This window comes from Haliaeetus albicilla, chromosome 20, assembly GCF_947461875.1.
Source record: "Haliaeetus albicilla chromosome 20, bHalAlb1.1, whole genome shotgun sequence".
Classification (NCBI taxonomy): domain Eukaryota; kingdom Metazoa; phylum Chordata; class Aves; order Accipitriformes; family Accipitridae; genus Haliaeetus; species Haliaeetus albicilla.
In genome coordinates, this window is record NC_091502.1 from 7,807,161 (window position 1) to 7,817,335 (window position 10,175).

Below are 10,175 nucleotides of genomic sequence, written 5' to 3' on the forward strand. Positions count from 1 at the left end.
CTGTCTTTCTAGCAATGCCTTACAGGGAAAAAGTAATTTTATAATGGCTGGAGCTTTCCGATGCCAAAGACGAATGAAGGAAAGTTACTTAAAAGCCAAGAGCAGGCTTGCACCAGACATCGTGGTTGCAGCAGCCGAGTGGAGGATGGATACTTTCCACCTATGGAAAAGACTTCATAAGGAGCAGGACAGAAGTGGTTTGGGCCCTCAGGGCTGGGAGAAGAAGCTGAGCACATACAAGCCTGAGGTTTTATGCCTAGGATGGGATCTCGGTCCTGTTAAGGACTATAGGGTGGGAACCTGGGGAGAGCATCCACAGCTGGATTAGGTGTCTCAGTGAGACGCAGCTGGGTGTCATGTGATGATGATGACAAAATACAGAGGACGGGTGAAGCTGGCACAGAGAAGGGCCAAGTCTGAAAGGCTTTCAGGTACCCAGCAGGCCTTTGCACCTGTTTTCTTCTGGGTCCCTCCATGAGGACATTACTGTGGGTTCCTGCTTTCTTTCTGTCAGTGCCAGCTTATGCCTGGTGGAATAGTCAAATGTGAAACTAGATATAATCAGGGACTGCAAAGAATAATGCAAAGCACTGGGGGCTGCTTCCATCTTTGCTAAAATTCATGTATCTGTTTCTTTCCAGGTGAGACCTTCCGCAAACTCTACACCACGTGCAGACACACGGCATCCGCACACCCTCCTGGGCAGAAGGGAGGAGCAGAGCTTGCTCTAGGGAGCAGGGATGGACACCTGCTAACCTACTGGGGACATCGTCACCGTGAATCTGTCCTTCTCCTGCCCTTTGTGAGGATGGGGAGGAAACCCAGAGACCTCACAGTGTGGCTCCAGCAAGCCCTCATTTACCCAGCTGTCTGGTAACTCACCCTCTCCCTTCTAGCCCCTTCAAGTCTTTCATTGCTCAAATGTCACAGCTTGCTTTTTTCTCTCATGGGATTTTGACCTTCCTTCCAGCTCTTGCTAGAACTTTCCTCTGGTGTCACGAAACCACCTCTGGTATTTTGAATACAATAAATCACCTCAGCCTGCTGACTGAACTTTTTGCAGAAGACATTCAACTTCCACTGATTTCAGTGGAAGCTGAGGTTATTCAGTGCTTTGCAACATCAAACCTTAAAAGCAGGCTTAACGGTAGTCCCTGAAGATCAGCTTTCTCCTTTGCTTTACATCAAGTGATGATTATCATTTGTTCTCTTTTTCTATAAATTTGCAAATCTTCACCAAAGATACTGATTTTCTTGCTGGTGTAATCTACTGCATTCCATTTATTAACCTATTAAAAAAAGATGGGTACAGTAATTTCTTATATGGATCAGGTGTCTCAGATAATTCCCAGATACTGCTTTTCTATTTTGCAGATTTCTGTGCTCACCTGCAAGCTCTGCCTTGATCCTTTTTCTGCTTGGCTCCCGCACGTAAAAAGGGAGACTCAGTTGCTCAAACACACATTCCTCAGTAACAGTTTACATTAATGTCTCTCTGCTTATCCTGTAATTGCAGTGTACGTACTCTGGCTCTTTGCATTCGTGTTTGTGGAAGTAGATGTATCTCATGTGTACCTGTTTTATCTATCATAACAGCAAGAAAACAGAGACACTTTGAAGTACACATTTGGAAAGCGCACAACCGAACTGTTTGCAAACATGCTGGTTAATCACTTCATCCACGGGTGAAAAAGGCTGCCTTAGTCTTGAGAAATATGTTGGGTGTACAGGGCATTCTGTGTTACTGCTTTTCAACTTCCAGAAGACAGATTAAGCTGTGAAGATTGTTTGTACGTATAATTTTTGGCCTTTAGGTTTACAGTCAGTGCCAGTGTTTGGGATACAAAAGAGTCCCCAGCAATAACAGTTTCTGATCACACATGAGTTCTCATGACTACGCAATAACTGAACCATGCTGCAGTTTCAATTAACGTGATGGTCTCTGTCTCCAATTAAAATACATTGTCTAAATAGTGGTGCATTAAGTTAACTAAATTGAATAAATAGATAATGGCATTAAATAACTGCTAGAGTGAAAAAAATGCCTTTTAAATGAAATGAGAGGATCGATGCTCCCTATGTGCTTGGCTATACTGTGCATTGCAGCATGCCTATAGAACAGTTTAGGATAGAAAGGTTCGATCCTGCCATGTGCTACGTGTTCTGGACACTCTCCAGAAAAGCCCTTAAGCGGAGTCTTGATTTCAACCAAATTAATAGGCCCCCCCCCAAAAATACAGCTACTTATGCACTCTTAAGGATGAAGGCCGTGGTTCCCACAATATTGCAGTATCCAGCCCTTGGCAAGGAGAAATTCAATATGCAGCAGTGAGCACCGCAGGCTAACGTCGTAGGGAGCCGGGGAGCGCGCAGGAGGGAGGGACCTGCTCCCAGAAACAGTCTGTGCGCAGGCTCCTGTAGAAGTCAGCAATTCGGGATCAGATCAAAAGGGATTTAAGCTATAGCTGAAAAACAGATGGGGAGTTGGTGAGGTGGAAAGAGAGAGAGAGAGCAATTAATCCAGACAGCTGGCACGGCAGCGAGGCGGACCTGACCACCAGCGGTGGAAGGGAGCGAGGGGAGAGCCGGGGGACGACCAGAGCAGGGATGGGCTCGCACCAGGGTGCAGGCAAGAGGGGCTTCAGAGCGTGATTCTTAGAGTAGAAAAAGAAATCGCTAAAGCTCACCTAATTCTGAAAACCTTGTTGCGCTGGCAGTGGGAACCTCAGATATCAGTCATCCCCCTAACTACATGGGGGTCCCTGCTTGGGCAAGCGGGGAGGGACGCAGCAGCCTCCGCAGCAGCCTGGCGTTTGGGGGGGTCTGGAAGAGTGCCCGGGGAGGAGCAGGAGTTACAAAAGCATGAAGCGTCCAGCGGTCAAACAAGTGATCAGCAGAGCGTACGTCAAAGCCGGGGAGCTGGACCTGCAGAAAGGCAGCTTGACTTGTAGAAAACCAGAAGTCCCTGAAAGCATCCTCCCGTCACCTGTGTGCTGGGGCTCACACAAGTGCCGCTGACACTGCAGCGGGGACATACAAGCAGAACATGTGTTAAGTCCGTGCTGACGTGGGGATACGAAACACCGTGAGCAAAATTGTATGCAAGAACCTGTCCGCCCGCAGGGAGCTGCCTGGTGTGCCAGGAAGCCTGTGGGCTTTCCTGGCCCTCTTGGGATAAGCCTTACCTCCTGACACCCGGAGCAGTTTTTGTACAGTAGAGTTTCAGCCACCACTTTCATAAAGCAGGCAGTCTGGGGTTATGGAGAAAAGCTTGAAAACTCCAAATCAAGAGCTTCAGAATCCCAGTCAAAAAAATGACACTATTTACTTGTATTCGGTGACATGATGGGGCTTGTGGTGGTTTGGGAGCGCTGGGGAGAGGCGACAGAGCAGCAGGCAGGAGGCTGAACCACAACCTCCTACCGCAAGCGTGTGGGCAGCGCGGCTGCGCTCCGGGGATGGTGCCTGGTCATCTGTGCACAACACGAGTCTGCAAAGCAGCTCCTGTCTTTGGCTGTCCTGGGCAACAGAGCAAGCTCTGATTAATCACATTTTAGCGGGTGGAAGGATGGTTTCCGCTATTCGGTAAATATTAACTTCAGTCAGCACGGACTTCGGTTGTATTTCTTTTTTTTTTTTAACAACTCCCTCACTTTTTAATCAGGAATGTACGTGCTGTACAATTCGGTTGTATTCAATATCAAAGGCCCTGCAGAGTGGAGAATGCTTTCTGAAGACTTATGAATCCCTTTTGAAGGGGACTCTGTGATGTGGTTGCCTGCAGTAGTGAAGACTGGATTCAGTGACCTTAGAGGTCCCCTCTGGCCCTATCTATTCCTTCCTCCCTCCATACAGCTTCGTTCTGGGGTATTTTATTTTTAAACACAAATTCTTGAGAAGTTTTTGTGCAACATTTAAAAGCTGCTGAAAAATCTATGAAACCACAGATTGTGATCTAATTTGTGAAGTGGACTTCAAAATATGCGCATTCCATCATCTGATCCACTAAACCAACTCAGCTAAGTCCAGTCCTTCAGCAGTAGCAGCAGAGCATTATGACACTGTAAGACCATTAAAAGGTATCTTCTTGCCTCATAAAATGACGTGCCAAAGCTAGGGAGAACTGGGAGACAACAGTACCGTGAGGATGCAGTTAAGCATGACTTCACCTCTCTAGTACTTATCACAGCAATGCTATAATGTATGTTAGCTCAAACCAAACTATCTCTTTGAGCTTCTGGTTTCACATGGCTGCTTTTGATAAAACTCTCTAGAATTCCAGGGTCCAAACACAGTTAATTCCATTCTAACTAAGGTTTTTACTGGCTGAAAATCACCATATAAATATAAATGTTTGGTTACATGTTATTTTAGCATTCTGCAGTAAAAATAATTTTTTGGAAATAAATTAAACAAAATAAACACCTTGAGTCTAAATTATTAATGCTTTGTGCCAGTACAACTGCTGAAAGCAGTACAATTAATCCAATTTTCAGCAGTTGTATGGTGTGAAGCAAAGCATGTATTCTAAGCTGTTAAATCCTTTTTAGTAGCATAAAAATTAAACTTAAGCAAATTTTCTTTTCTGCGACCTCGATGTAGAAATGTTTTTTTTAAATTAAAGCAGCTGAACTCAACATTGGAGGTTTTTTGATACATAACTTAATTCTAATAAATTATAATGGCAGTTACTTTTCATATGTAGCATGTGGAACTTGTTAATTAAAAGCTACTTCCTTGTGTTAGGTCTTGATCACGTTCCAGCATCTCATACTTAATGTGCTATTAAAATCACTCTTTGACAGCCCAGACCTGGGAGGTGCTGGATACCATCAACTCCCAGTGAACTTTCTCGGTTGCTTTGCACTTTGGAGGTTTTCCGTGGGTTAAAAGTCAGCCCGGACTGTTGTGATTGTCCCAGCTGGATGAACATCTACCCCTCGGCTCTACATACCCCCGAGGTCTCAAGTCCAGGGCTGTTCCCTCACCAAAATTAATTTTTGAGTAGTTAGGAACAGGCATAGAGTACACAGGTGTTAGCCACACTTACCAGATGGCTCACCGGTTTTGCTCAGGGACTCCTAAAAGAAGAACTGCAGATACTGAACTCGGACCTCAGACCTTTTGAAAATAATAGGATTATTTTATCAGCTATGGAGAAAAGTTTGGGGGAAAACAGACTACACAGAAGTGCAGTTCTCTTACCTTCCTCCACTGGTAGCCTGAGGACATTTATATCCTTTGGCTGCGGCAGTGGCTTATTGACATCACCTTGGTACCTTCTGCCCACACGTAGGTCCCCAATGACTGCTCTTCCTCTGCAGAGACAGGGACGCTCTGGTCAGAGTGCCCTGTCCTCAGCAATTCAGATTTAAATCCTGACTGCACAAACCAATGGAGGACACTCAGCATAAAGTCTAGCCAGGTTCCCAAGATGCCTCTGCTCCATCGCTGCCTTTCCATCACTCACTGCAGCTTCTGCTCTTTTTGCATCCCTTCCTTTCAGCTAGCCCAAGGCTCTGCCAGAGGCAGAAGTGAAGTCAGGCTCAGTTATTACCGTGGCCAGGTCAGTGTATGGCATTCCCAGACCGTGCCAGAGCAGCCCCAGCTCTAGCGCACTGGACTTCTAACTGGAGCCCCTGCATAAAGTTCACCACAGAATTTATCCTGATGGTTCCCCAGTCAAGAGCAGTATCTTTCTAGGGAGACCACAGACAGTCTTTTAAGGTTTCTAGTCTTGATTTAAATCCTTCAAGTGCTGCATTCTACTACATGACCTTCATGAGCCTTCCCAATGATTAATTGCCTGTGCCATTAAGATGCTCATCGTGTATGTGATGTTCTACGAGGTTTCATCTTTCCATTTCTCAATTCTGCAACCTTAATTATGTTTCTTTAGTGTATTTTTCTACATGGTTTCCTTGCCATTTCAAAAAGAAAAATCAAGTAGTTCTTTATCTCAAGCTGTTTCTTCCACTTCTCCTTTACCCTTGCGGATTTGCATTCTTGGTCCTCTCTGGTGACTCTCAGACATTCTCCTTTCCACCATCCCAACCAGTTTTCACCTTCCCTTTTTTCACTGTGAACCCAGAGCTCCGGGTGCTCAAGCACACTGCTCCCGCTCTCAGGTCCCATCTTGAACTTACAGCTACTACCAGTGGCACACTGAGCACTCCATGTACAGACATCTGAAATGCAACTTTCCAGCCCTGCCTCGTACAGCTACTCCAACTTGCATGTTCTAGTTAATCCTTGTGCTGGAGAAGTGTGGTTACAACTCTGCAACCTGTGCTTAGCGCCCTTGGAAGCACTGAAAGCTAGATTCAGTTTCTGCTCCTGTGCTGCTTAATATAAATCTATGAGATAACGAAACAGAAATTCAGGTCTTTATCTCAAATCTCTTCCTGCACAGGTAAATAGCTTCCTCTCTAAGGAAGGAAATGCTGCATGAAATCTTCTTTAATTAACTCAAATTTGGAGGTAATCTCAATTCATACCAAGGACTGAATTAAAGACTCTTTGCCCTTGCAATTTGAGGAAAGGGGGTCGATCAGCATCTACAATCTGCCGATGTGCCTTCCTCCCTCATTCCTGCCTTCCCTCGCTTCTGAGCAGTTCGGCTTTGCTTAGCCAGGTACTTGCAGAGGTGGAAGACGAGCAGTGCCTGGCACAGCCAGATATATTTCGTGGAAGCCCGGCTCTGCACACAGTGGTCCTTGGCAGCCAGCACCATCCCCGGGTCAGTGCCCGCTGGCCTCTGTGCAGCTCGGGAGGGACTCTGCTGAAATGAACTGTTTTGAGGCAAACCTGCGGGTGAGTACTAAAGGTCAGGATGCTGGCAGGGAAAATCTATAGCAAAACATAAAGGAGCTTTTCTGCGGAAGTGCTCTTGGCAAAATATACTTAGTTCTGAGGAAATGCCGGCGTAGGCAGCAAGGGGACTGAAAGCCATCCCATGGAGCAGGGAAGAGGCAGCAGCCATGCGCCTGCCTCCTGACCTGCCCTGCAACAGCAGCACCCGGCAGGGCCACCCCAGCAGAGGGGCACCCAGCTGCACGGCCCCCGTCAGCCCAAGGATAAAAACTATTAGGAGAGCTCGAAAGTGCCAGCGGGATCGTCGGGGATGTGCTAACAAGTGAGCTCCCAGCATGGAGCCTCCAGTGGCCTCCAGCCACTTAGCAAGGGGTATCAGATAGCAATGATATTTGCTTATGCTGAGCTGCGCTGGATTCAAACCCTCCTCCCAGTGCACAGGGGGGCTTCCTGCCACCCAAAATCTTTCTTTAAAAAAGGAAAGTAGTTACCAAGATGTATTACACGTGGCAGGTTAAGATTAATGCTATCGTTTTTACCAAACAAATAGCCATGCATTACTAAAGGTCAATAAACTGGCAAAGGAAAATGTACAGCTAGTCATAAAGAAGCTTTTCTGTGAAAGTGTTCTTGGATAAATAAACATGAGTTCTTGTAAACACTGTGTACTCTCCAGATGTAAATATTCAGAAGGTGTGCTCGAAAAGCCTGAGATCATTCCAGCTCAGCATTTTATTAATAGGAGATGGTGAATTTTTGGTCAGCTATTAAGTACAACTTAATGTGAAAAAGTGTTTGTTTGCCTAACAAGACTTACTGCTTACACCAAGCTGCCTCCAAGATTTTGATAAGAGTATTCAGAACAGTAAAAGATACTTTGGATGTTAGCAAACACCTTGTGCAATATAGTGAGATTAGATAGGCAGCAGGTTGCAGGAGGCAGGCTGGGATGGAGAACCGGGCAGGGGGTGGTTTACAGAGTTCAAACAAGGGTAGGACGGGTTTGGTTCTGTGATATTGTTTCGTATCATTAGAAAATTATAGGCTAATTTTCTGCTTTTCCCTTTCGAATTTGAGCTTACTCAAGCCTGGGAGTTGTTTCAACCCAGGATTTACACTTGCTGTGTGAAAGATGGAAAATTTGTTCACAGGACAGTGAGCCTGCTAGGCTTGGAGGGCAAGGTGAGGTGGTGTTCCATTCAGGAGCTTACCTGAGGGGACAGATTTGAAAACTCCAGGCTGCTCCGAGGGTGCAGAGGAGGTCTGAGGCATCACCAGAGCACACCAGCCCCTGCCATCAAAGCAGCTGCCTCTTGAGGGCTGGCACCCTCGCCACAGCCCCATGGGTAGTGTCAGGAGGGGACGCTGCCCCGTGGGCAGCCAGGCAGTCCAGCCTTATTAAACCCAGCAGTTGTTTTCCTAACTTGTCTTCAGAGTCTTAATTACTGTTGCTCTAAGCACATCCTCCTTCCACAAAAGCTGGACAGAAAGCACCTGCTGGGGTTAGGCGGTTCACCTCCCTCCCAGTTTGGGATTACTCCTCCTGTATGCTTTCTGGCTTTTTTTGCCCCAGAATAACTCCAAAACCTTTAAGCAGCAAGGCTTCTGCCCCCTCCTCCTCAAGCCTGGTGCCAGGGGCTGGGAGAGCGCACTGCCTTTTCTCCCCGTGCAGAAGCTGGGATTGCCCACCCTGTGAGCTCTCAGCTTAAAAATGGGAGCTTGGCTTGCATCTCAATGGAGATGATTGTGCAAAAAATAACTGTATGTGGTTGGACTCCAAACCAGCATAAGATACACATCATACGTAGTTCGTATGCAGTCTGGGGCTTAAACACAGGGTGGTTGTAAACAATGCAGAAATGCATTACAGAGCCTTGTCATGCGAATGACACTGACATCCGTGTATGGCCTTGCATTACGTCTCCTTCTCTGACAGGAGAAATTCAGCACACACATGCACTGGGCTCACCCCGGCACCTGGAGCCTGCTTTTCCCCTCCAAGCAGCACACAGGGGCTCCCAGCAAAGGCACTGCCAAAGGGCTGAGTCCCAAAAGGGGGGGGGGGGGTGTGAGCCCTGGGGGGAGTCCAGCTGTGCACAAAGCCCTTTAAGGGGCCTGGATCGGGTATCATATAGCAACATATCCTAAGGCAACTGCTAAAATGCCTCTGGCCCCCGTCATAGCTGCTTTCCAAGCCACGCATAAGCCTTTCAGTGACCAGAAATAAAGAGGTCGTTATTCTGCGCTGCAGAAAGCTCTGACAAAAGACCAACCCGGTGTGTAACCTGGCCCCGAGCACAGCCCAGAGCAAGGCTCCGAAGATGAGGGTCCCACTGGCGCTCTCGGTGCCCACCCTCTGTTTTGGCTCCTGCTGGCACGGAGCTGTGCCATGGCTCTGCTGCTCCTGCAGCAGCGGCTCCCAATTTGCTGCCTCCAGCCCCTTGCTCCCATCCAGGTCCTGCCTGGGGACCCCAAAACACCCTCACATCACTCATCCCTGTACCCCTGCCAGGGCAAACGGCAGTGGCCTCCCCAGCACCGGGTGCTGCGCAGCTGCAGGCGCTGCACCCCGTAACCTTCGACACCCAGACGGGTGCTGCTCCTGCTGCATTTCAGGTGAGGGGTGCTTCCCCACTTCTCTCTTCCTTTGCTGAAAAACGGGGGAAGAGCAAACTAGCGCCGTCTCAGGCGCAGCGTGAACAGTTTTGCAATGTTGTCTCAGAGCCCAGGAATTTCCCCCAAACACACTCCCACGCAGAAGGAGTCCGGGAGCGGGTAGGGAAAGCGTGCCTGTGGGAGAGGAGGCTGAGCCGGCCGCCTTGCACGGCAGCCTGAGATGCCCAGCATGGATGCCGGAGGAGACACAAGAACTCACCCCACGCCACACGCGTCCGGCAGGGAGGCCGGGGGTCCCTGCGCAGAGCCCTGAAGTCCTCGGCCGTCAGCCCTGTTTGGTCCTGCAGCAGAGCTGGGTGGCTCTGGGATACCCAAAGCTGCTGCAAAGGGCACGTACTTGCCAGGAAAGGTCTAAAAACATCTACCACTCCTGCAGCATAGGCCGGGTCTCCTTTGCAGTGGTGGTTGACCTTGGAGGACGGAAGTAGGAGGAAAACTTGATAGACACGAGCTCAGCTTGCTTTTCTTCTTGCCATGTACCAGAATGACTTTTTATGTTTTTAAATCCATTTTTATACCAGCCAGAATGGAGATTATTTCCTTACTGCTTCTCTGCTGTAAGAAAAACTCATCTCCTTCCTTCTTTTTACTCAGAGGCCAAAAATATTCACCAAAATCTAAGAAGAAACTCGCTGTACTGTTTGATAGAAACATCTCTCTTTACCTTATGAAGGGTCATGCTACCA